This window comes from Equus przewalskii, chromosome 7 (genome assembly GCF_037783145.1).
Source record: "Equus przewalskii isolate Varuska chromosome 7, EquPr2, whole genome shotgun sequence".
NCBI lineage: Eukaryota > Metazoa > Chordata > Mammalia > Perissodactyla > Equidae > Equus > Equus przewalskii.
This window is the reverse complement of record NC_091837.1, coordinates 71,165,035-71,191,888: the sequence shown is the minus strand read 5'-3', so window position 1 is coordinate 71,191,888 and position 26,854 is coordinate 71,165,035. Positions and strand designations below refer to the sequence as shown.

The window sequence follows — 26,854 nt, the reverse complement described above, 5'->3', positions numbered from 1 at the left end:
AACCAATGAGATCTATTGGCTTGGACTTCCAGGAAAGAGAACATCACTCTTTCCCACTGTCTTGAAACTTGAGGAGATAGAGCGCCTGGCGCTGTTGCTACCGTCTTCTACTACATAAAGCCCAGGACTAAAGGCAACACTTGGCAGAAGAAAAAGATGGAGAGAAACCAGATATTTATGACATCTTTTTACCGCTAACTCCAGCTGTGCCTGAAGGTTGATCTAGCCCTACACTTTTGACTTAGATGAGTCAGTAAATTCCCTTTTTGCACAAGCCAAGTAAATGTCACTTACAATGGAAAGAATACTAAATTCTATGGGAGGATAAATGAAATGGAACTTATGTCTAAGATCTTTAAAAGAAAAATGTCTTATATATCAAGATGATCAGGATGTTAACCAAAATTCTCATTATAATGGTAATAAAGCCATGAAAACAGACAAGAGAGAAATCTTGAGAGCAGGAAAACAAAATATATGGAAATACCAGAAGAGTTTCTATGTTCATGTACTCCAATTTAAGGTGAAACACTCAAAAATAAATAGGAGCATATGTAAAGAGAATTAAAAATTATAATTCCAGACTCCTTTATTGTGACCAGAAATCTGTTTCCAAGGTTTTCTTCTTCTCCTTTGTCTTGAGCTTGTATCTTTCATGAGCCCTGAAATGGCAATTTCACAGATGCGTGAATTATAATATTCATGATTTCCATGGCCTTGTAATTGCAATTATACTGAGTAATTATAATTTTCATTGACACAAAAGTTACAGACTCCTGGAACTTGTTCAGCAGAACTTAAGACTGTTGCTAGGCACCTCAGGAAAGTGATTATCCCCTTTGTGGCAACTAAGGAATTTGACCTCGAATAACTTTTACATTTGGAAGTTAAAATTGACTGGCCTTGTCTTCTCTGAACCCATTTATTAAAAACTCACCAAAATGTGTAGCTGCAGTGACTCAAGAGATCCATCCAGTAGAAGAAAATCCACAAACACCTACTGAGTACCCACCATCTACAAAACAATGTGCAAGGCACACTCAGAGCCTTGAGGCTTGGTCCTTGTCCTCGCTGAGCTTGGAAACTTGTAGGACTTACTCATGAAGAGTCAAATATCCATAAAAAGCAATGTGTAATAAGTGATCAAAAGAGTTGTGCCACAATAAGAACTTTAGAGGCTGGAAGAGCAAGAAATCAGTGTGGGTTGGAATGCCTTGAGGGTTGATACAAGTGAATGGGCAGCAAAGAACTGAAGAGCTCTGCAGGCAGAAAGATCTGTGTAAACAAACAACCAGAAGGCGAAAGATGTTTGTAGGCAGCTGTATTATAGAATGGTCTGGCTGAAGCAACAATTCTTATGGAGTTGGGGGTGGAGGCTTGTAAAGATAGGGAAAGCATTAAATGGCAACCTACAAAATTTAAGCTTCATCTTGCACAAAATGAAGTATTGAAGACTGTGTTGAAGATTAAGTCAATGGAAACAGACAGCCTCTGTTTTTCAACATCAAAGCTGTCATAGCTACGGACACAAGAGCCTAGACTTGGTTTGTGTTTGAAATAAGCAGTTTTTTGTTGATCAACACAGTGTAAAATGAAAAGTGAGAATTGGAGAAGGTAGGACTGGGTCGTGGGAAGCTTAGGCATTATATTGATAAAGCTGGGTTTCCATTTCTGATACCTTCCTGTAGCTGCTATGTGGAGGATGGATTTTACAGCATGGATCTGGATTCAAGCGATATTTAGGGGCAACATCATGAGGACTTGGTGATTATCATTGACTATCAGGGGTGATGGGCAGGAAGGAGTCCAGAATGACACAGCTTTCTGACCTCAGGAGACAAGATGGTGAGTAGAACCATTAACCAGGATACAAGAGGTTTCCTACAGAGGTGCAGGTTTAGGAAAGGAGGGTTCAGTGTTGAACATTGTGTAAATCAGGACTCTGGCTGCAAGTCTTGGAAATCCATGTCAAACTACCTTAGGCGACTTCATAGATCCATAAAACCTGAAGATGGAAAGGTAGGGTAGCAAAGACCTCATGACTGGATTCTAAACTCATTAGAACCTGCTGTCTGTCCTGGCCTGTCCCTCTTTCCATCGTCATTGCTTTCCCTCTCCACTTGGCTTCTACCTATAGTTTGGGCTCATTCTCTCAAGGCCCTCCAAGTGGCAAGGGATATGTCTGCCAACAGTTCTGGAAACTAAGAAGAAAGAGGGCTACACCTTCCACTGTCACTTTGAAAAATTCCAGGAAAGAGGTCTCAGAGAAATTTTTTTCAAAAAATGAATGAGATAGTCTAAGTCACTGCTCTCGAGGAATTACAAACACAAAAGCACAGAAACTTGAAGCCATTGCCAGTACCTCCAGAGGGCTGACATGATCCTAGCACAAAATAGGAACTCAATAGACGTTCTTTATTCAAAGGATGATGAATGGGCACTCTTCATGAGTTAGATCATTTGACATTTATGAAGTACTTTGGTTGAATACATTTTTGTCTACTATATAGACTAGAGCAAGGCAGTCCTCTGTCCCAACACTCAGCTCAAGTGCTAAACCTAACATGTAAGCTGAATAGTTTTGATAGAAGGACCAATTTCTGTAGTCATACTCCACTCCAAGAGCCTGGAAGAGCTCCTTCTGGCTACAGGAGTCAATAGCTAGAATATACATTACACCTCTCATCAAAAATGCCTTCCTACCCACCCCCACCACCACCACTGCCACCGTCATCACTATCGAGACCTTGCCAGCAACTGTCCCTCCTCACTATTACCCACCACACGCTTTGTTAGGAGAGAAGGCTTAGAGGCCTACCAGACCTCTTTTAAAGACCATAAAATCAAATTTAAACTATCACAGGAAAGCCTGGTTTCTTTTCATAATTCTATTGAGTTCCTCTGAAGGCAAAGACCGGACGGGCACACTCAACAGTTATAACAACCAACAAAGGCTAAAGTCAGCTTCCAAACCTACACAGGGTGTCTTCAATGTTGCAGCATATGATACCTTTTGCCTCTTGTCTGAACCTCGATATATTTATTTAGTTTCATTCTATTTAGTTTTATTTGTTTAGGCTGTCAGTAACACTTATTAAGGGCTACTTTATGCATGACACTGTATACCATGGGATATATAAAAGAAGCCAAGTGTCCCCAGGGCACAATCGAAAGAGTGACAAGAACAGCAATTATTTGATAAACCTAGATCAGACCCCACCATCTTAATCTCTGGATCCCAGTATCCTTGAACCTCTTCCTTCCGATCCTATAAGACCTCATACAGATTCATAAATTCATAAGACATCATAAATTCATGATCATTTTTCCTCCTACTTTATGATGGCTTCCATTTCTTTCATCATTTGATAAGGGTTTCCACTTTCCCTGTTGGCTGCTGTCACGCCTCCTGTCATCACCAGGTTGGTGTGGCCTTGGCTATAACTACAAATTTGTTTTGTTCCAATTGAACAGCGGAATGCCACACACACACATATCTGTGATGGACTCTGTTTCTATGCCACAAGAAAACTCTACCCCTAGCCTCCATTTCTTAGAGAATTCTAAAGATTCTGTTCTTTGCTCCACTTGCTTTTTATTACAACCTTCCTGCCAATGACTCTGGCACAAGTCTATAGAAACGAACTTAACAATATAACACTATTAAAGTCTCTGGGGCTGGGCCAAAAGACCTTCTGGAAACCTTCACTCCTACCTTCCCTGAGCTTCCTGCCCTTCCTGCCCCAGTCATGGTCCTTGCATCAAGGTCATGTGCACCCTCTCCCACCTAAGGTCTGTTATTTCCCTTTTAGGTACTCACTCTAAGGGGGTTCCTGGTTTCCCCAACAGCTCAGAAGTCTTGGTCCTGGAGTAGAGGTGGAGTGGGCTGGTCCCTCAAAGGGGCCCACACCTGTCTGAATTCACAGCAAACAATTGAGTCATAAGGCCCCAGGGCTCCCTCTCCACAAAGACAATTTATGGTCAACTGTTTGGAACTCAAAGCCACATTTCTGAGGAAACAACCTTAAAAGGAGTAGGTATGTGTCCAGGAGAACTCATAAAAGTCCGTTTGGCTCACATACCTCATCTGGAATTCTAAATGCACTCTAGAACCTATCTAACAGTACACCATAGTTTCTATGGAGAAATGAGTTCTGAGTTCCAGCAGTGAACACACCTCAGCCTCTGCCGTCAGCAGCCATAGCCCGGCTTTCACCTTCCGCATCCTGCCAGCCAACGCAATGGTAGGGAAACACCAGGAACCTAGAGAGTTTTGTTTTTACTAAACGAGTGGGAGAGCAGGACCAGTGTGACTCTGGGAGGTAAACCCAGGCTGCATATGGAGGAGAGTTCAGAGGGGCTAGGGATGGAAAAGCCTACCTTCCCTGGGTTTTAGGGTCTTCCAGAAACTCAGGCTGCTTCCCTGAGCTTCAACCCAAGAGACAGGCCTGGTCTACACTACAGCACTGCTGCTGCAGAGAGCAACAGAGTTGGGTTCTAGTGGAAGAAAAGGTAGGAACTAAGGAAAACTTGTCTGTGGGTTTCTGTGTGAGGTCAAAGAAGGAGCTTTAAAAAAACAGCTTTTAAAAACTAAAGCTAGATCAGTACTATGATCAGTAATGTGTTTGCTAATGAGGTCAAATCAAATTCACTACACTATATCATGGCCTCTGAAATATGCAGCTCACAGAAGTATGTAGTGTTTGTCAGTCCCATTGGACATGGCCCTTTTGTGGACTTGAGACAACACTTGACCTTTGTTTATGTCCAATCTCTCTCTCTTATTTGCGCTTTAATTAATACTTGGCTCGTGTGGAGTCAGGGTAAATTTACTTAGAAATAAAAGAATTTAAGGATGGAGAGAACAGGTATGCACCTCTATTTTATTTCCTTGGATCTATTCAGAAAGGTGAAGAAAAAATACTTTCCTAGATGGAAGAGTAGGGGAAGGGGTAAAAGAGTTTTCTATATTTTTAATAACTCTTGTTTGGAGGCTCCGAAATTAACTTTTAAATGACAATAGTAAAATGAAAGTAATAGTAACATGAATAGGAATATGGAAGTTTCTTTTCACTGCAAATACAAATGGATTTAAATAAGGATTGTTTTCTCTTATAAGTCTACTCTCTCATTCTACATTTTAGATACTCTGTCAAATTACTTTCACATGACCACATACTAGAGGTGAAAAGGGAGAAAAGATGATTTAGAGAGTTTACCATATTCAGAAAAGGAATTGGTAGGCTGTTTTAAGTGCCAGAGTTCTAGTAGCTCTGGTAAGGAATTAACAGGTTAAATAGTTCCATGATAACTACTCAGATTCAATCAATTCAACAATACTTCCTGAGACTATTATGTGTTAAACAATGTCGTATGTGACATGGGGATATACACACAAAAGTACGCTGCCTGGTTCCCCCACTTGTGGAGTTTATAAGTTGTTATTCGATTTACATGTATGAAAAAGTAGAGAACTCTGTTTAACATGTAATCAGCTCCCCAACCAAGTGCCTCTTGCTATCTGAAATGAGAGAAGGTATGGGAACCAAGGTGATCTCCAGGAAACAGTTACAATATGAATAGACTGAAAGATCTCTCTGGATGTTGGAAATTAACAAAAGCCCAAGTAGGGTTAAGCTTAGCCCTTAGAAGAGACAGTGAAGAAAGTGGCCTGGTTGAAGCTGGTAGGGGTTGTTTTGGAACAACTGGCGAGCGATGAAAGAGTCTAGAGAGCAGAACGTGTTTGGGGACGATGGTCCTGTCGGTGTGGAGGTTGGTATGAGGAAAATACATCAATTATGAGGTCACTGCAGTTTCTAAGTGGGAGGTAGAAGGGTAGGCACCAGAACGATGGCATGAAAATGAAAAGAGGGAGAGACACAAAAGGCATTTCAACAGAAATACCGATATAACATGGGGCTCAGACTAAGTAGAAGATTCATTTCCCTTTTAAAATCTTGATCTTGGTTCTTCTCTTTTCTCTTGAGCCATTTCCTCTCCACCTTTCTTTTTTATGTCTTATTATTACTATAAAAGTGTACATGTTTTATTTTGGAAAATTTGAAAAATACAGAAAAAAATCTAAGGAAGACGTTAAAAAATACCTATACTCTCACCACTCAGAGATGATTTCAGATAAGGTTTTGATATATTTTTTCCCAACCTTGATCAATGCATTTAGGAGTGATTATTATGCAGGATGGGCTGGGTGGAGTACAAAGATGAAGCAGCTTGATTCTTTTTTCCCCGCCACTGCCTTCAAGTTTGTTTCATCAGGTCTCCATTTCCTGTCCTTGGCCATGATCCAGGCAGAGTCCATAGCTTTCCTGTCACTTTCAGATATTTGGAAGGATTTCATGTACAGGAATTACAAAGTCTAATTCAATCTAGATCAAGTCAATGTTTCTCTCTTCCTTGAGCCCAGGCCTCTCTGTAGCTCAGGAATTTGGAGCAGAGAAGGAGGCAATGGTCTGGTCTTTCGTTCTTCTCACCCTACCCCACTCACACCATGGGATCATTCACACATCTTTATTCCAGAGGTGAAAGTGAGGCCTATTCCCACTACTCCCCTCTCTTTCTTCACCCCATGGTTGTGGACTATTCCAGTCAAATTCCCACCTTTGGATCCCTCCAGGGCAGCAGCAGTCTCCAGGGTCTTTGCCAAAAAAGCACACTCTTCCCCCATAAATTCACTTCAATTAATCCTTTCTAAGAAATCTCTTATAGAGACTGTTTCTGGTGGTAACAATGATTACTAGGCTTCTTTTCTTTTCTTTTTTTTCAATTTATAATAAATACTGTGAGACTGTGTCTTAATCCCTTTCTTGAGAATGTAAGGATACTTGTTATCAATTATGCTCGGCTTTGGGCTTTGGCCAAAGTTCAAGATAGTAGAAAAAGTCCCATTTTGCATTCTAATACATATATACAGACACATATGCGAATAAAATAACAATAATTGGGACCATATCACATCATTTTACATCCAACTTGTTTTCCCTTCTTATGTTTAGTGAGCACTTCCCATGTCAACGAAGCATTTTCCAAAAATGTGATTTTTATTGGCTCATAATTTTTCATCACATTGACTGTCCATTCGTCATTATTTACTCAGCCATCACCCAATTAGACATTTACAATTTAGCTAATATAAATAACACTACAATAAATGTCCTAGTATGTGAATCTCTATGCACATCTTTGGTTATATCCTTAGGGTAATTCCTAGAAGGGGAATGTTTCGATCAAAGCTTATGAATATTTTTAAGGTTCTTGAGACATAAAGCAGAGAAACGCCCTCAAGAAAAGTGGAATAACCCCCCTACACACACGTACATTGTACCCAAGCATTATTACCATATTTTTCACCTATGCCATTTATTAGGGAAATATTGTACCTTGCTGTTTTGATTTATATTTCTTTGATTGTTATTGAGGCAGATTCTTATTTATTGACTCTTTGTATTTCTTCTGCTGTAGATGGTCTGCTCATGGCCTGTGCTCACTTTTTTCTTGGAATGTTAATATTTTCTTATTGACATATAAACTCTCTCCACATGATAAGAATAGTTACCCTTTTTGTCATATTGTATTTGTTGCAAATGTTTCCCAATTTGTTTGACTTGATTTTGTTTATAATATTTTGGCTTGCAAAAACTTAACGTTTGCGCAGTAGCATCTCTGTTATATAATTTAGCTTAAACAGAAAGGAATTTATTAAAGGGATAGAAATTAGCTCAAAGAAATTCAAAAAGAGATCCTGCAGAAATCAGGGCAACTCCGTGGATCATAGAAAATGAAACTGGGGCCAGCCCAGTGGCACAGCGGTTAAGTGCTCACATTCCGCTTCGGAGGCCCGGGGTTTGCCTGTTCGGATCCCAGGTGAGGACATACGCACCACTTGGCAAGCCATGCTGTGGTAGGAGTCCCACATATTTAAAAAAAAAAAAATTGAGGAAGATGGGCACAGATGTTAGCTCAGGGCCAGTCTTCCTCAGCAAAAATAGGAGGATTGGCAGCAGATGTCAGCTCAGGGCTAATCTTCCTCAAAAAAAAAAGAAAGAAAAAGAAAAAAAAAGAAAATGAAACTAACCTCAACATCCCCAAACCTCTAAATCTGTCCTTCTGCTTCTCTAATCTCCCATGGTCTCCATTTGGCTTCATATATTCCTACCATCAGCTTTCTCCAGATTGACATCCTTCTAGTTTCTATACATAGAGGCCAAGATGATTTATCTTTAGTTAGAATAATCCTGGGCAAGGACTCTGGCCCACCCTTATGACATGCTCACCTCCAGAACAATCATCGTGCTAAGAAAATAAAGGACTCTGATTTGCCAGATAAAATAAATGTCATTAAGAAAATAAGAGAGGAGCTAACCCAAAGAAAAGAGTAACTTAGGACGCTGGGCGGCGGACAAAGCAAAACGAAACAGAAACAGCAAACAAATGTCCATTAGAGGTTTTCTTTAGTAATTTCTTCTGCTACTTTGATGCTTCTTTCTTCAAACTGAAATCAATACATCATTCTTCTGGATTTCGTTTTTTACATTTGGCTCTACCTTCAGTAAATCCCTTCATTCCTCCCTCCTGATATTCTCTTTGTCATTTCTACTGGCTTGGTCATAGCCAGGATGGCTGGTTCAAGGCCCTGTGTCTCTGTGTGTGGTCTGACGAGCTCATTTTCCTGGCTTCTCTCACCTCCAGCACACCTGCTCCCCTTTCTCAGTTCATCCTACACATGATCACAGACTTAATATTCCCAAAACACCACCAAACCATCCCTTTAAAAATGTCATTTTCCTCTTCACAAGCCCTTATTGTAGTCTTCCTGCCCTGCCCGTTTACTAGGGAGATGACAGCTAATGTGACAATGAACATGCTGTCTCATGCAGCCCTCACAATTCTGCATGGTAGATATAATCTGCATTGGATAGAAGGGAAACTGAGGTTGAAAGAAGTTAAATCACCTGTTGTTCACACGTGGTAGAGCTGGGACTTAATCTCTACTCTGCCTGAATCCTTACCCCAGAAACCAACCTCCCCATAGTGGACAGGCCCCGGAGTAAAGTCTTAACAACTTAGCCTTTTTCAATTTCTGGGCTTTGCTTCCTTTCATTGACTTATATGTATCCCACACTTTAACCAAACTTGTCTCCTCGCCTCTCAATCTTACCGCCACTATTCCCAAGCCTGCAAGCTTCTCTTTTGCTTTTGATTCTCAGGATATTTCTCACCAATATGCTGCCTTCCCCCTCCTTTTCACCTGTTTAGAGTTCACCTCCCCTGAATGACCACCTAATTTCACTTCTTCCGTGAAGCGTTTCCTGATTATCTCACAAAAATAATATTTCTTTCAAAATGCCTAAAATATGCTAGGCTGATATCCATTTTATTATTAGATTATTGTCTCTTATGCCCACATACATTTTAACTTTTGATCATCCTGCCAACTAGGCTGTGAGCCTCTTGAGGTCAAGGCCATGATTTATATTTCTTTCTATTCTCCATATGCTTAGTGCAAGCCTTATAAGCAGAAATTAGTCAATACTTGTTGAACCATGTCTGTCTCCTCTAACCTATGTATTAGGAGACATAATAATTCTTAATGAGTTTTCCCCTCTTGGCAAAACATTAATTAGATTTTAAGACTTTCAAATCTTTGGACTTTCCTGTTAGGATTACTGATCTTCATGAGTGAAGGCGACATCAATTGTAAAATTCTGAGATTGTACATAAATATATTGGGAAATTTTCACTAGCATACATGTAGTTTACCTCCTAATAAACATTCTAGTAAACATGCAGAGGGAACTTATTACTACATTCCAGCATACGGGAGGTGCTATTGATATACTTATAGCACTAAAGAGATAAGAAATCAATTTTAGAGGGCATTATGTTAAGCTTTTTATCCATCACTGTTCACTTTCTAGTAGATTTTACAATATTATTTGTATTACAATAAATATTACAATAAATAGAAGTTACTGGGAGACAAAATGTTTTTGGAGAAAGTGGAGAAATCATCTAAAGATTGTTTATTTGGGGATATTTAGAGCATCTGTTTCAACTGACACTGCTTTGAAAATTGCGTGAAACTTTGGAGATGATACATGTTTACAATTTGCATCCACATTGTTACTAATACAATAGCCTATTAAATCCCTTGTCATGAATGTGAACAGACTGCAGGCCATCCACATTATTTATCAAGGGGGATACAGACATTATTCACAAGTTTTAATTGCTCCTGTGGCACCAACGGTCTGAAAATGAAACATAAAAATGTAGCCTTGGGGAAGTTTTGTTGTGCAATGACTTTAGTGCAAACCTGACCCCACAGACCAATACCTCTATCACAATTATTCGGGGGGACCTGACTAAAATAAGTTAATTTCAACCCAAGTCTTAGTAGACTGTTAGCATATTTTAAAACTCATTCTATCCACTGTAAACTCAACCACTCCTACACATGACCCCAAAATAAAGAAGTCAGAGATTGGATTAATATGGAAAGTGTCTTTCTTGCTCAACCTTAGGGGAAGCTTTTCCTAATCAAGTTTCAAATAGTCTGTGAAAAACTAGAAGAAGGGGCTGGCCCAGCGGTGCTTTGGTGGTCTGGGGTTCACCGGTGCAGACCTATGCACCACTTGTCAAGCCATGTTGTGGCAAGCATTGCACGTATAAAGTAGAGGGAGATGGGCACAGATGTTAGCTCAGGGCCAGTCTCCTTCAGCAAACAGAGGAGGATTGGCAGAAGATGTTAGCTCAAGATTAATCTCTCTCAAAAAAAGAAAACTAGAAGGAGAAATGCTTCCATGTTATCCTTACCTAGAGAAATTAACCCTCCAGCACTGCAAAGTGAGCATCAAATTTGCTTCTAAAAGTTAAATTATTGCAAAATATAATTTTAAGAAAAAATTAATTATATGAAACAATTTTTAAGAAAAAGAATGAAAGTATTAGGAGGTCTTTTTTTTTTTTTTTTTTTCCCAACTAGGAGTCATTCATATTCTTTTGAGGACCAGTGTCTTGAGGGAGAAAGTTTAGCAGAGATTTACAACTAAGTGCTAAGTAAGAGGAACCAGCCAATAGACTGCCTGGAAAATTAGGCTGATCCACCTCCCCTAAAGCTAAGACTTAGAGAGTGGCAAAGCTGAAGAGGAGGACAGGCAGTAGGGATGATGAGAAATACCAAATCAGAGAAGAAACTTTGGATTCCAACCACAACAGAGGCCACCAAAGCTCATGAAACCCTGGAAATATTAATCCCAGACTTGCTCTGCCTGCAGCTCTCCCTATTGATTATATCATCATCCTTCTGGTTGCTCAGGTCAAAAGCTTAGAGTCAGTTGACACAGTCTTCAAAATACGTCCTGAATCCTACAGCTCCTTATGACTCTGCTCCTGTTAGTGCCTCTTATAGTCAAAATTCTCAACACATTTGAAAACATCACTTCTTTGCTTAAAACCCAGCAATGAAATCTCATTTCACACAGAATAAAGCTAAAGTCCTTTAAATGGCCTACAAAGCTCTGTATCATTGGCTCCCAATTTAGACTTTCACTCTACATGTGATGCTTTTCCTGGAATGTTCCTCCTCCATATTTCCACTTGGCTAACTCCTCAACCCCCAAGTCTTTGCTCAGATATCACCTTCTCAATGAGGCCTACCCTGACCACCCTACTCAAAACTGCACAGCACCCAGACTCCTGCAGTCCACACCCTCCTTACACTATTCAACTCTTGTTTCTTTTTTATAGCATTATCATCTTCTAACATATCATATAATTTACTTATTTATTACACTTGTTAGCTATTTTTTGTGTCCCTTTAATAGAATGTGTAAGTACCACAGGAGTAGAGATCTTTCCTTTGTTTGCTAACATGTTCTGGATACTTAGAACAGTGCCTCAGAAATGGTAGAAGCTAAATAATTATATGTTGAATAAATAAATGATTGAATGAATCCATATTTCATCTGTGAAGAAATGAAGGCATTACAGGGTAAGTGATTTGTCAAAATGAAAAGTAGCCAACTCCTAAGAGGAGTGATGTCAGCGTCATGGCAGAGTGGGCATTTCCCTTAGACTCTCCCCGCTAAAATACAACAAAAAGTACATTCATAAACCAACAGAGGACATTCACACAACACAATAGACTTCTGAGAAATCCACTCTGCCATATGCCTCAAAGTGGGGGCGCTGGACCCCCCAGGAGGCAGTGGAAGGAGATAAGAGGATCTCCTCTTCCTCCCCAAATGGGAGTGACCTAGAGTTCAGGACCACACGCAGCTCTGCTAGGAGGGGTGGGCAGTCCTTCACAGGAATTCCTTCACTCTCAGAGCTGCCTCCCAGCCCATGGGAAATCTCTACACCAAGGAGGATAAGCAATCTCAAGGGCATCTTCACTAAGCTGAGCAGCCCAGGAGGGCAGACAGCAAGTGGAGAGTGAAGGCAACCCCAGGATCCTGCACACAAAAGCACCCCTCCCCCGTCCTGGCACACCATGGTCAGCCAGAGCATGGGACTCCCACCAGAGCACCCGCACATACCTTAGTAAAGCAGTGGTGGCAAGCAGGATAATGCAGACAGACCCTGTCAGCATAGCTTCAAAAGGACAGGCACAGCTGCCAGGGATCACAGTGGGTTTAGAATACACAACTCCTTCCCTCACTCCAGTGGCAGCAGGTGGAATCTGCAACCAGATACTACCACAATGCAAAGGCACAAATCCACCCCATCAAAGAATATGAAGAGGTATACTGACACTCCAGACCAGAAGGAAAATGACAAGCACCCAGAAATAAATCCTGAAAGCACAGAAATTTACAATCTAAATGACAGAGAATTCAAAATAGCTGCCATAAAAAACTCAACAAATTACAAGAAACTCAGAAAGACACTTTAATGAGATTGGGAATAAAATTAATGAACAGAGGGAATTTGTCACAAAACAGGTTGAAAACAAAAAAAACCAATCAGGAATGTTGGAGATAAAAACACAGTGAATGAGACAAAGAAAAGTCTGGAGTTCTTAAATAACAGAATTGATATTATGGAGGACGGAATCAGCAATTTAGAGGACAGAAATATAGAAGCACTTCAGATGGAGGACAGAGAACTAAAACTAAAAAGAAATGAAATTTTCCAAGAAATATCTGACTCAATTAGGAAATGCAACGTAAGTATTATAGGTATTCTAGAGGGAGAAGATAGGGAGAAAGGAGTAGAGAGCTTGTTCAAAAACAAATAATAGCTGAGAACTTCCAAACCTAGGGAAGTAGGTGGAATTACAAGTAAAAGAAACCAATAGAACTCCTAATTACATCAATATAAAAAGATCTTCTCCAAGGCATATATTAGTAAAACTGGCAAAAGTCAACAACAAAGAAAAAATGTTAAGGGCAGCAAAGCAGAAGAAAATAACCTACAAAGGAACCCCTATTATGTTTTCAGTGGCTTTTCCAGCAGAAACCTTACAGGCTAGGAGAGAGTGGAATGACATATTCAAAATTCTGAAAGACAAAAACTTTCAGCCAAGAGTACTCTATCCATCAAAAACATCCTTCAGATATGATGGAGAAAGAAAAGCTTTCCCAGATAAACAAAAGCTGAGAGAGTTCATTGCCATAAGACAAACCACCCCCCAACAAGAAATGATCAAGAAGGCCCTCATACCTGAAAAGAAAAAGGTTTAACAAGCCTTAAGCAAGGAGATAAACAGGCAGACAAAATCAGAAAATTGCAGCTCTCTATCAGAACAAGTTAGCAAACAATTATAACACTAAAGATAAAAGGAGGGAAAATATTGGAAAAAACTATACTGACTTCATTTTCACTACAAGCTCACAACACAAAGTGGAATAAGTTGTGACAACAATAACTTACACAAGGATGAGGAAAGGGACGGAATGTTAGCTTAGACTAAGGAAATAGGCCATCAGAAAATGAACTATCTCATCTATGAGATCTTTTATACAAACCTCACAGTAACCACTAAACAAAAAATCAGAACAGAGACACAAATGATAAATAAAAAGAAAACTGAGAAAACCATCATAGAGAATCATCAAACTGAATTCACAGTCCGAAATACACAGGAAAAGAAATGAGAAATATAGAACAACTGAAAAACAAGTGATAAAATCCCAGTATTAAGTCCTCATATATCAATAATCACTCTAAATGTAAGCGGATTGAATTCTCCAAGCAAAAGACACAGAGTGGCTGGATAGATTAACAAACAAGACCCAACAATAGGCTGCCTCCAGGAAATACATCTCAGCTCTAAAGACAAATAGAGGTTTAGAGTGAAGGGATGGAAGCTAATGGCAAACAAAAGAAAGAAGGTGTTGCCATACTTGTATCAGACCAAGTAGACTTCAAGATTAAAAAGGCAATGAGAGAAAAAGAGGGGCATTATATAATGATAAAAGGGACACTCCACCAAAAGATCATAACACTTATAAATATATATGCTCCTAACATAAGAGCACCAAAGTACATAAAGCAACTATTAATAGACCTAAAAGGAGATATTAACAGCAACACAATAATAGTAGGGGACCTTAGCACCCCACTTACATCAATGAATAGATCATCCAGACAGAAAGTCAACAAGGAAATAGTGGAATTAAATGAAAAACTAGATCAGATGGACTTAATAGATATATATAGAACAGTCCATCTAAAAATAGCAGAATACACATTCTTCCCAAGTACACATGCAACATTCTTAAAGATAGACCATATGTTGGGAAACAAGACAAGACTCAATAAATTTAAGAAGACTGAAATCATATCAAGCATCTTTTCCAACTGTAATGCTATGAAACTAGAAATCAACTACAAGAAAAAAGCTGGGAAAGTCACAAGTATGTAGAGACTAAACAACATGCTACTGAAAAACCAATGGATCATTAAAGAAACTAAAGGAGAAATAAAAGAATATCTGGAGACAGATGAAAATGAAAATACACCATACCAACTCATATGGGATGCACCAAAAGCAGTCTTAAGAGAGAAATTCATAGCAATACAGGCCCACCTTAGTAAATAAGAAGAATCTCAAATAAGCAATCTTAAACTACACCTGACAGAAATAGAAAAAAAGAACAAAGCCCAAAGTCAGCAGAAGGAGGGACATAATAAAAATTAGAGCAAAAACAAATGAAATTGAAACCAAAAAAACAGTGTGTTTTCATCTGATCAATGAAGCTAAGAGCTGGTCCTTTGAGAAGATAAATAAAATTGAAAAGTCCTTAGCCAGACTCACTAAGAAAAAGACAGAGAAGGCTTAAATAAATAAAATTTAAAATGAGAGAGGAACTGGTGCAGCTACTATGGAAAACAGTATGGAGATTCCTCAGGAAATTAAGAATAGATCTACCACAGAATCCAGCTATTCCACTGCTTGGTATTTATCCAAAGAACTTTAAAACACAAATGCATAAAGATACATGCACCCCTTTGTTCATCACAGCGTTATTCACAACAGCCCAGACTTGGAAGCAACGTGCCCATAAAGGGACAAATGGATAAAGAAGATGTTATATATATACACAATGGAATGCTACTCAGCCATAAGAAATGATGAAATTCAGCCATTTGTGACAATGTGGATGGAGCTTGAGGGTATTATGCTAAGTTAAATAAGTTAAAGGGAGAAAGTCAAATACCATATGATCTCACTCATAATCATAAGTAGAAGATAAAAACAACGACAAATAAACATATAGGAACAGAGATTGGATTGGTGGTTACTAGATGAGAAGTGGAGATGGAGGAGGGCAAAAGGGATGTTTAGGCACATGTGTGTGGCGACGGATTGCAATTAATCTTTGGGTGGTGAACATAATGTAATCTACACAGAATTCAAAATATATTATGATGTACCTCTGAAATTTATATAATGTTATAAACCAATGTTACCACAATAAAAAAAGAAAGAGGAGAAATTACAATGGACACCGCAGAAATACAAAGGATTATAAGAGAATACTATGAAAAACTACATGCCAACAACTCCCAAAACTGAATCAAGAAGAAATAGAGAACCTGAACAGACCAATCACAAGTAAAGAGATTGAAATAGTAATCAAAAACTTCCCAAGAAAAAAAAGTCCAGGACCAGATGGATTCCCTGGAGAATTCTACCAAACATTCAAAGAAGATTTAATACCTGTCCTTCTCAAACTATTCCAAAAAAATTGAAGAAGACAGAGCACTTCCCAACACATTCTATGAGGCCAACATCACTCTGATCCCAAAGCCAGACAAGGACAACACAAAGAAGGAAAATTACAGGCCAATATCACTGATGAACGTATATGTAAAAATCCTCAACAAAACATTGGCAAGTTGAATACAGCAATACATTAAAAGGATCATATACCAACATCAAGTGGGATTTATACCAGGGATGCAGGGATGGTTCAACATTCAGAAATCAATCAATGTGATACACCACATTAACAAAATGAGGAATAAAAACTACATGATCATCTCAACAGATACAGAGAAAGCATTTGACAAGATCCAACATCCATTTATGACAAAAACTCTCAATAAAATGGGGATAGAAGGAAAGTACCTCAACATGATAAAGGCCATAGATGACAAACCCACAGCCAACATCATACTCAACAGGGAACAACTGAACACCATCCCTCTGAGAACAGGAACAAGACAAGGGTGCCCACTCTCACCACTACTATTCAACTGGAGGTTTTGGCCAGAGAAATTAGGCAAGAAAAAGAAGGAAAATGTATTCAAATAAGCAATGAAGAAGTGAAACTCTTCGCTATTTGCAGATGACATGATTTTATGCATAGAAACCTCTAAAGAATCCATCAGAAAACTATTAGAAGTAATCAACAACTATAGCATAGTTGCAGGGTACAAAATCAACTAAGTAAAATCAGTTGCATTTCCATACTTTAATAATGAACTAATAGAAAGAGAACTCAAGCATACAATACCATTTACAATCACAATAAAAAGAATAAAATATCTAGGAATAAATTTTACCAAGGAGGTGAAAAACCTATATGATGAAAAGTATAAGACATTATTGAAAGAAATTGATGATAACATAAAAAATGGAAAGAAATATTCATTCACATGGATTGGAAGAATAAACATAGTCAAAATGCCCATACTACCTAAAGCAATCTACAGATTCAATGCAATCCCAACCAGAATCCCAATGACATTCTTCATGGAAATAGGACAAAGAATCCTAAAATTCATATGGGGCAACAAAAGACTCCAAATAGCTAAAGCAGTCCTGAGAAAAAAGAACAAAGCTGGAGGCATCACAATCCCTGACTTCAAAATTTACTACAAACCTATAGCAATCCAAACAGCACGGTACTGGTACAAAAATCAGAGAGATGGTACTGGTATACACAGATCAATGGAACAGAATTGAAAGCCCAGAAATAAAACCACACATCTACAGACAGCTAATCTTTGAAAAAGGAACTAAGAACACACAATGGAGAAAGGAAAGTGTCTTCAATAAATGGTGTTGGGAAAACTGGACAGCCGTCTGCAAAAGAATGAAAGTAGGACATTATCTTCCACCATACAAAAAAATTAACTCAAAATGGATTAAAGACTTGAACATAAGACTTGAAACCATAAAACTCCTAGAAGAAAATACAAGCAGTACACTCTTTGACATCTGTCTTAGAAAAGTCTTTTCAAATAACTCAGGCTACTCAGGCAAGGGAAACAAAAGAAAAAATAAACAAATGGGACTTCATCAGACTAAATAGCTTCTGTAAGGCAAAGGAAACCAGGAACAAAATAAAAAGACAACCCACCAACCAGGAGAAAATATTTGCAAATCATATATCTGACAAGGGGTTAATCTCCAAAATATATAAAGAACTCATACAACTCAACAACAAAAAAACAAACAATCCAATCAAAAAATGGGCAGAGGATACAAATAGACATTTTTCCAAAGAAGATATACAGATGGCCAATAGGCACATGAAAAGGTGCTCAATATCACTAATCATCAAGGAAATGCAAATCAAAACTACAATGAGATATCACCTTATACATGTTAGAATGGCTATAATCACCAAGACAAAAAACAACAAATTTTGGAGAAGACATAGAGAAAAGGGAACCCTCATACACTGCTGGTAGGAATGCAAAGTAATGCAGTCACTACGGAAAAACAGTAGGAGATTCCTCAAAAAATTAAAAATAGAAATAACATACTATCCAGCTATCCCACTGAAGGGTATTTATCCAAAGAACTTGAAATCAATGATTCAAAGAGACTTATGCACCCTTGTGTTCATCGCAGCATTATTCACTATAGCCAAGACACAGAAGCAATCCAAGTGTCCATCGACTGATGAACGGATAAAGAAGATGTGGTATATACATACAATGGAACACTACTTAGCCATAAAAAAGACAAAATTGTCCCATTTGCAACAACATGGATGGAGCTTGAGGGTATTATGTTAAGTGAAATAAGCCAGACAGAGGAAGACAAACACTGTATGATTTCGTTCATATGTGGAAGATAAACACATGGACAACGAGAACACATTAGTGGTTACCAGAGGGGAAGAGGGTTCTGGGGTGGGCATAAGGGGTTAAGGGGCACGTAAATATGGTGACTGGCAAACGATAATGTACAACGGGAATTTCACAATGTTATAAACTATTATGACCTCAATAAAATAAAAACTCTAAAATTTTTTTTTTAAAAGTAGCCAACTCGCCTTTGTTTGGTATATTTCCTATGTCTCCAGAAGATGTAGTCTGTGGGTTAGGACTTAGTGGTAGAGATGCTGTGTTCCAAATTGATGAACCTCAGAAGTTAGAAAAACAGACATTTCACAATGATTAAATGTTACAGACAGGTAGATAACAGAAATGGAGTGGAATACAGAAGGGTAAAGAATCCCAAGTCATGTTGATGTCATTCAAAATGAGGGCAGAAATCAAAGAAAGAAGAAGATAATTACATATGTGTTTCTAATCAAATTTCTTTACATAATTTATTATTAAACAAAAACTTAAAATGTATGCAAATCATGTTGTTTGTTTGCAATGTTATTATCAGATTTCCTTTTTAATCTTGTAAAGACATTTTCTTTAGCCTATCAATTAATATATATTTACTTATTCCAGCTTCATTTCAATATTTTTCTCTTTCCCTGTTTTCTACAAATTGCACTTCATTTCCTTCTTTAGTTTTTCTAATTTTCTGTTTTATCAATTTTTACAGTTTTATATAGTTTATGTGGTATATGCTATAGTTTATCTTTGTGTTTCAATGGACTTAACAATTAGCCAATTAAATTCTTTCTACTTTTCTCAACTTTTTGGTGGCGGTTAGCCACTTTTCTCGACTGTACTTTTTTGGGGATAACTACTCCTTTACTTTGAAACTTTTAAACTAGTTTCATATAAATTTGGGGATTAACTGTGATTTTTCTCCTTTTATTTAGAAAGGTGAAATTTTTAATTGAGATTGCCTTCCCTTTTGGATTCTTAACTAACTCTCTGTTTATACATGATATTCCATGTAAATGAATACTGCTTCCTTTCCAGTCTGTGCACCTTTTATTTCTTTTTATTGCTTTATTGCTCTGGTGAAAAATCCCAGTACTTTGTCAGATAAGAGCGATAAGAGTGTGCATCTCTGCCTTTTTCCTGACCTTAGGGGGAAAGCATCCAGTCTTCCACCATTAAGGATAATGTTAGCTATAGGTTTTTTGTAGATTTTCTTTATCAAGTTGAGGAAGTTCACTTCTATTCCTAGTTTTCAGAGAGTTTTTATCACGAATGGGATCAGATGTTGTGATAGGCTTTTTCTGCGTCAATTGATAGGATAATCTGATTTTTCTTCTTTAGACAGTTGACGTGGTAGATTACAGTGACTGGCTTTTTAATTGAGATATAATTAACATACAGTATAATTCACACATTTAAAGTGTACAATTCCATGGTTTTTAATATGTTCACAAGGTTTTGAACCATCACCACTAATTCCAGAACATTCTCATCACCCCAAAAGAAACTCCATACTCTTCAGCAGTCACCCCCTTCTCCTTACTCCCCAGTCCCTGACAGCCACTAATCTGCTCTCTGATTTTATGTATTTCCCTAGTCTGGATATTCTTATAAACAGAATCATACATTATGTGGCCTTTCGTGCCTGACTTCTTTCACTTAGCATAATGTTTTCACGGTTCATCTGTGTTGCAGCATATATCAATAATTCATTCTTTTTTATAGCTGAATAGTATTCCACTGTGGATATACTGGATTTTGTTTATCCATTCCTCAGTGGATAGTATTTGGGTCATTTCCACTTTTTAACCATTATGAATAATGCTGCAATGAATATTCCTGTACAAGTTTTTTTTGTGAATATATGTTTTGTATTGATGGCCTTTTAAATATTGAACTAGTCTTAAATATCTGAAGTAAATTCTATTTGGTGGTGGTGTATGCTTCTTTTTATATGTTACTAGATTTGACTTCACGATATTTTGTTGAGATTTTTATGTCTGTGTTCATGAGACATTTTGGTCTGTAGTTTTGTTCTGTTTTCTTTGTATTGTCTTTGTCTGGTTTTTGTATCTGTACCAGCCTCATAAAATGATTACAAAGTAGTCCCTCCCTTTTTATTTTCTACAAGACATTGTATAAAGTTGGTCTTAACTCCTCTTTAAATATTTAGTAGAATTCTCCAGTGAAACCATCTGTTCCTGGAAATTTCTTTTTCAGGAGCTTTTCCTTTACGAATTAAATTCCCTAATTGTTATAGGACCATTCAGATTGTCCACTTCATCTCGGTTAAATTTTGATAGTTTATGGGTTTTGAGGAACTGGTCCATTTCTTCCAAGTTGTCAAATTTATGAGCAGAAAGATGTTTGTAGTATTCTCCTTTGATCCTTTTAATGGCTGCAGGATCTGTAGTGCTATCCTGTTTCATTGCTGATACTGGTGATTTGCATCTTTTCTTTGTCAGTCTTTCTTAAGGTTTATCAACATTATTTTTATTTTTTTAAGTATCAGTTTCTTGCATTAATTTTCTCTACTGTTTTCAATGTCACTGATTTCTGCTGTTATTTTTATTAATTCCCTTCTTTTGCTTGTTTGGGCTTATTTTCCTCTTCTTTTTTTTTTGAGATAGGAAATTAGATTACTGATTTCAGATCTTTCCTCTTTTCTAATATAAATATTTAGTGCCATAAATTACTCTCTCAGCTCTTCTTTAGCTGTGTCCCACAAATTTTAAATGCTATATTTTTATTTTCATTCAGTTTTAGGTATTTTTAAAATTTCCCTTGAGACTGCCTCATTGACCCATGGCTTATTTAGAAGCACATTGTATAATTTCCAGATATTTAGAGATTTTCTTGTTCTGTTACTGATTTCCAGTTGGATTCTATTACGGTCAGAGAGCATACTCTAAACGATTTCAATTCTAAATTTGTTGAAATTTGTTTTACAGCCCAGGATATGCTTTATGTATGTGAGTGCTGCATGGGCACTTGAAAGAATGTGTATTCTGCTGTTGTTGTATAGAGCAGCTTCTAAACATCAATTAGATCCCTGTGACTAATGGTATTATTCAGTTCTTCTATATTTTTGCTGATTTTCTGTCTAACAGTTCTATCCATTGCTGTGAAAGGAGTGTTGAAGGCCCCAACCATAATTGTGCATTTGTCTATTTCTCCTTTCAGCTTTATCATGTTTTTTGGTTTTGTTTGTTTGTTTTCCATATATTTTGAAGCTCTATCGTTTGGTCCATACACATTTAGGATTGCTTTGTCATCTTAGTGGACCGATCCACATGTAAATAAATATTATCAGACTCTGTGTACAAAATGGGGTACTCCCAGGCAGCTTGTGATCAGAGCACATGAATAGCTCAAACTAAATATTATAAATGTGCAAAACAAGGGGTTTTTATCAGTTTTAGGTTTATAGCAAAACTGAGCAGAAAGTACAAAGAGTACCCATATATGCCCTGACCCCACACATACACAGCCTCCCCCACTCTCAACACCTTGCACAGAGTGATACATTGGTTACAATCTATGAGCCTACACTGACACGTCATTATCACCCAAAGTCAATAGTTTACATTAGGGTTCACTCTTGGTACTGTACATTTTATGAGTCTTGACAAATGTATAATGATATGTATCTACCATTATAGTTTCATACAGAATAGTTTCACCGCCCTAAAAATCCTCTGTGCTCCACCTATATATCTCTCCCTCTCCCTTAAACCCTGGCAACCACTGATTATTTTACTGTTTCCTTTCAAACCAGAGGTTTTTAATTCAGCACTTTATATTAGTTAAGATAGGTTAACTGCCATAACAAATGTACACAAAAATATGTAACACTTCAAACTTGATACAAATATTTTTTTCTATCACATAAAGTCTAAAACAAGGATATTTGATTGGAGAGGACTTTTCCTCCACGTGGAGATTCAGGCTCCTTTCATCTTGCAGCTCTGCCATCTTTAACATGTGGCTTCTATGGTCATCTGCATAGAAGCTCATCTACATGCCAGATGGGAAAGGAGTGTGGACGATATGCGTAAGGGATTTTTAAGGGCTAGTTCGGAATTGCTGTACACTTGGTAAAACTCAGTCTTATGGCTATTCCCAATTGCAGTGGAGGCCAAGAAATGTATTCTGTGTGCTCAGGGAGAAGAGAAAGTGGGTTAGTGAACATCTAGCCAGTCTGTGTCAGAGGTCTATGGAACCCAAAGCAATCCATGCAGAGACTTTAGGGGGCTGTTTAAACATTGAGAAGATACATGCAAAGTGTTGCCTTCATGTTCATTTTCCTGGGGAGACGGAGGGAACAACTAGCCCTGTTTGTATTGATTAGGAAAGTATGTCGGAAGAAGTTGAATTTAAGCTGAGGCTTTAAAATAGGTAGAGATGGGAAGGGTGGGGATAGAACGTATGGGTAATTTGGGCAGAAAAACAGCGCAAGCTGAGACACAAAGACGGGAGGTTACAACGTGTGTTTGAAAAATGGTCAAAAGCTCAGACTAGCTGAAGCATTGAGTTCATTTGGAAGAATATCCATTTAGTCAGTCAGCAAACACATACTGGCCCCTCATATGTACCAGGGACTATAGTAGGCACTGGCTTTATAAGGATGAAAACAGAGGAAGAGGGACAATTAAACAACAAGGGGTGAAGAGTGTTGCTAGGGACATGTAGGACACAATGCGAGCTTACTACAAGGACGCTAACCTTACCTAGAAGGTTAGGGAATACATCCTACAGGAAGTGATATATAAGCTGAGCCCTGAAGGACAACGGGAGTTAGCTAAGTGAAGAGCCATATACCAGCCTGGAGGCATAATAAGAATGTGAAGGATATATGAATGGCTGCTAGAAGGCCTCTGTGGCTGAGGCCAAGAAGAGAAGAGAAACGGGGCCGGCCCTGTGGCCAAGCAGATAAGTTTGCCTGCTCCACTTCAGTGGCCTGGGGTTCACCAGTTCGGGTCCTGGAGATGGACCTATGCACCACTCATCAAGCCATGCTATGGTAGCATCTCACATGGAAGAACCAGAATGACTTACAACTAGGATATACAACTATGAGCTGGGGCTTTGGGGAGGGAAAAAAAAGAGGTAGATTGGCAACAGATGTTAGCTCAGGGCCAATCTTCCTCACTGAAGAAAAAAACAAAGCAGATTTTAACTGAGATTTCAGTTTGGGAAGTTGAGCTTAAACTGAGGTTGAATTTGAATTGCCAAGTGGAGACATCCAAAAAACAGTGGGATTGGAGCTGACCCCATGGCCAAGTGGTTAGGTTCATATGCTCTGCTTCAGAGGCCCTGGGTTTTGCAGGTTCGGATCCTGGGCACAGACATGGCACTGCTTGTCAAGCCATGCTGAGGTGCCATCCCACATAGCACAACCAGAGGCACTCACAACTAGAGTATACAACTACGTGCTGGGGGACTTTGGGGAGAAGAAGAAGAAAACAAAAAAAGAATTGGCAACATGTTAGCTCAGGTGCCAATCTTTAAAAAAACAACAGTGGGATTTATGGATCTGGAAATTGTCAACAAGGTAACAGAAATTTCGGGAATGGATAAGATTTTCAGGTGGAAAGTATGGAGTAAGCAGAAAGCAGGCCCGAGACAGATCCTTGATGAATACCCAAAGAATGAGACAGACATAGCCTGCAAAGGGGACTGAGGCATGACTACGGAAATAGGAGGGAAAGCAGAAGGAAGGCAGAGGAAGAGAGTGCTTTAAGGAGTAGTCAGTGGTGTGGAATCCTGCCATAGAAAGGATAAGGTAGATAAGGATAAAAGTACTCACTGGATTCAGTGACAAGATGAGTACAATTTCAGTGAGGCAGCAAGAGCCCCGGGTGCATGGCAGTGTGCGGTAAAGAAGGAGAGCAGACAGCTATTGGGGCAGTTGATTTGGAAGAGAGAAGGCAGAATGGTGACAGGAGGGGGATGTGCCATCAAGGAAAAGTTTGTTTGTTAATACAGGAGAGACTTTCCAAGCATATTTATGTAACAGTTTCAAGCACTTGGAAGAATGATATCGGAGTGTAGACGGCTTGGAATTCCTAGTAAGAGACTTTGTTCCTAGGCAATTGGGTGCCATTTCAAGGAGAATGACATGCTCATTGTCTGCTGTAGGAACACTTATCTTGGAGCTGGGTACTGCTGCTCCCAGGTGACTTCCTACCCTAAAGAAACTCATCCTGCCTTAAAATGAAGCAGATGTTTAGTTTGGGGTTCTGGGTGAGAGTGTCATTGGCTTCTTTCACCACGCTTTTGTGGCAGTCTTTGCGGCATGGCTTCAAAATTGTTGTATAATTATCCCAGTTTTCTTACTAGGACAAACATCTTTGTTAAGCTTTGTTTAGTTTGCAATTGTTCCAACCTTAATATCATTACAATTAGATAGATTTAAAAGGCTAGTTCAGCAGTTGCCTTGCTAGTTGATAAAATGTAGCCAATAATAGAGTTTTCCTTTTGTCCTAAGATCTCTAAGGCAACTCTTCTGCCCCAGTGTATCTATCTATCATAAACAGCAGCGTAGAAACGAAAAAGAAACGCTATTCAGGTGCAAATTAATGTGTTGTGTGACTGGGGTAGGGTAGAAAGGATTGTGTTGTTTAATGGATTTAAGTGAAAGAATCCCAGTCATATATTTAGAGAAAAAGCAAACCTTAAATTTGCTTCATAAACAAGATTTAATACAAGACAATAAATTTAGACCCAAATGCGAAGTTCCATGAAGTTCAATATCTCCTGCCTTGTTCATAAATCACAATATTGATCAAATATAAATTAATGCATGAATGTACACATTTGCGTATGGGAACTTATGAAACCTCATTTGTTATGTGAGAATGAAGCAGAAAGCAATTTTTACATTATGAACACCTAAATTAAGCCATTTAGCATTGTTTAAAATCTTGGCTGAAGGGATCTTATCTCCATGAATCTATATATCTCCCTCTGCCAAAAGAAAAATGGCTGGAGAACTGTCACTTCCACTAAGCTTTTGCTTTGGGTCCTTGGGAAGAGAACTTAAGACCAAGAAATGTGCATTAAATGACAACTCATGAAAAGAGATGGGAAAAGGAACTTCTGAGAGTTTCATGTGTCATTCCAACAACCAATATGTCCTGGGAGTGGTCACTGCATGTTTGACTTTCTCCCTTGATGAGATTTACTTTGCTAGAAGATCTACCCTTCAAATAATCGTTATTGTTTAAACTGAAATATCAAACAGCAAGCATATTTGCATGTTCTTTAAGTAAATGTCTACTTATATAAGCTATTCACTGGTGTGTTTAAAAAGATTCAGTACCTTTATTAAGATGCCACGGAATATTATGTCCTCGGGGCATATCACAAAAAAGGTGTAAATGTAGTAAGTCAGTGAAAATTGTGCCTAATTGGGAAGGTAGGGGAGAAACAGACCCTTTTCAGCAGAATTAATAGCACAATTCCTTCTGTAAACCCAAAACTTAAACCCTAGATCAGTGTTCCCAACCCTGGCCAAGCTTTCAGAACCTGTGTGACCTTTTAAAAACATGTTCAGGGCCCCACTCCAGATCTACTAAATCCAAATACCCAGAGTTTGCCTCCCCTTCTCTGCATTTCCCTTTTTTAAAAGCCCTTCTTCCTTTTGATGTACAGACAGGGTCGAAATCACTGCTCCAGAACCTATTGCTACGGATGAATTTTTAGAGAAGCAACATACAGGGTTATATGAGGACTAGGGAAACCTTGGAGCAACAGGAAAGCCTTAGTCTTAGCTAAAATTCTCTAGGCCTTCGATTGGAGGGGTGGGATAAGCTGTAGGATTGGACACATGGCCATAAGGGCACAAAATAGAGAAACAAGACATAGTTCGGCCTTCTCTGGGCCTACTGGCTTTGTAACATTCAAGACAATGTTGAAAAGTAGGTGCTCAACTAACATTCACTCATAAGAAATGAGTTTGAGGCAGTAAGATACCATAAATAAACCCAATACAGAAAGGGTCCCAAGTTATAATTCAAAAATCGAGAAGTCTAGAGCTGCTTGAAATATGGCTAGTGTGAAACAAACTGAATTGAGATGTGCTGTGCGTGTAAGTGTAAAATACACACCACTTTCAAACACAATGAAAAAACTATAAAATACGTCATTAGTGATTTTATATTGATCGCATGTTGAAATATTTTGAATATATTGAAGTCAATCTTTATTAAAACTATTTCTTCTTACTTTCTTACATGGAGCCATTAGAAACCTTAAAATTACACAATATTGCTCGCCTTATATCCCTATAGAACAA

At 38.3% G+C, this 26,854-nt stretch overlaps 1 long non-coding RNA gene across 1 annotated transcript; it reads right to left on the bottom strand.

The window, feature by feature from the left end:
- Positions 1 to 571: 571 nt before the first annotated feature.
- Positions 572 to 3,960, bottom strand: LOC103558024 (uncharacterized). The gene is made up of 2 exons (XR_011542046.1): positions 3,821 to 3,960; positions 572 to 662 (listed from the first exon to the last, which is right to left on the bottom strand). It is a non-coding gene; the product is annotated as an uncharacterized lncRNA (long non-coding RNA).
- Between the last annotated feature and the right edge of the window lie 22,894 nt (positions 3,961 to 26,854).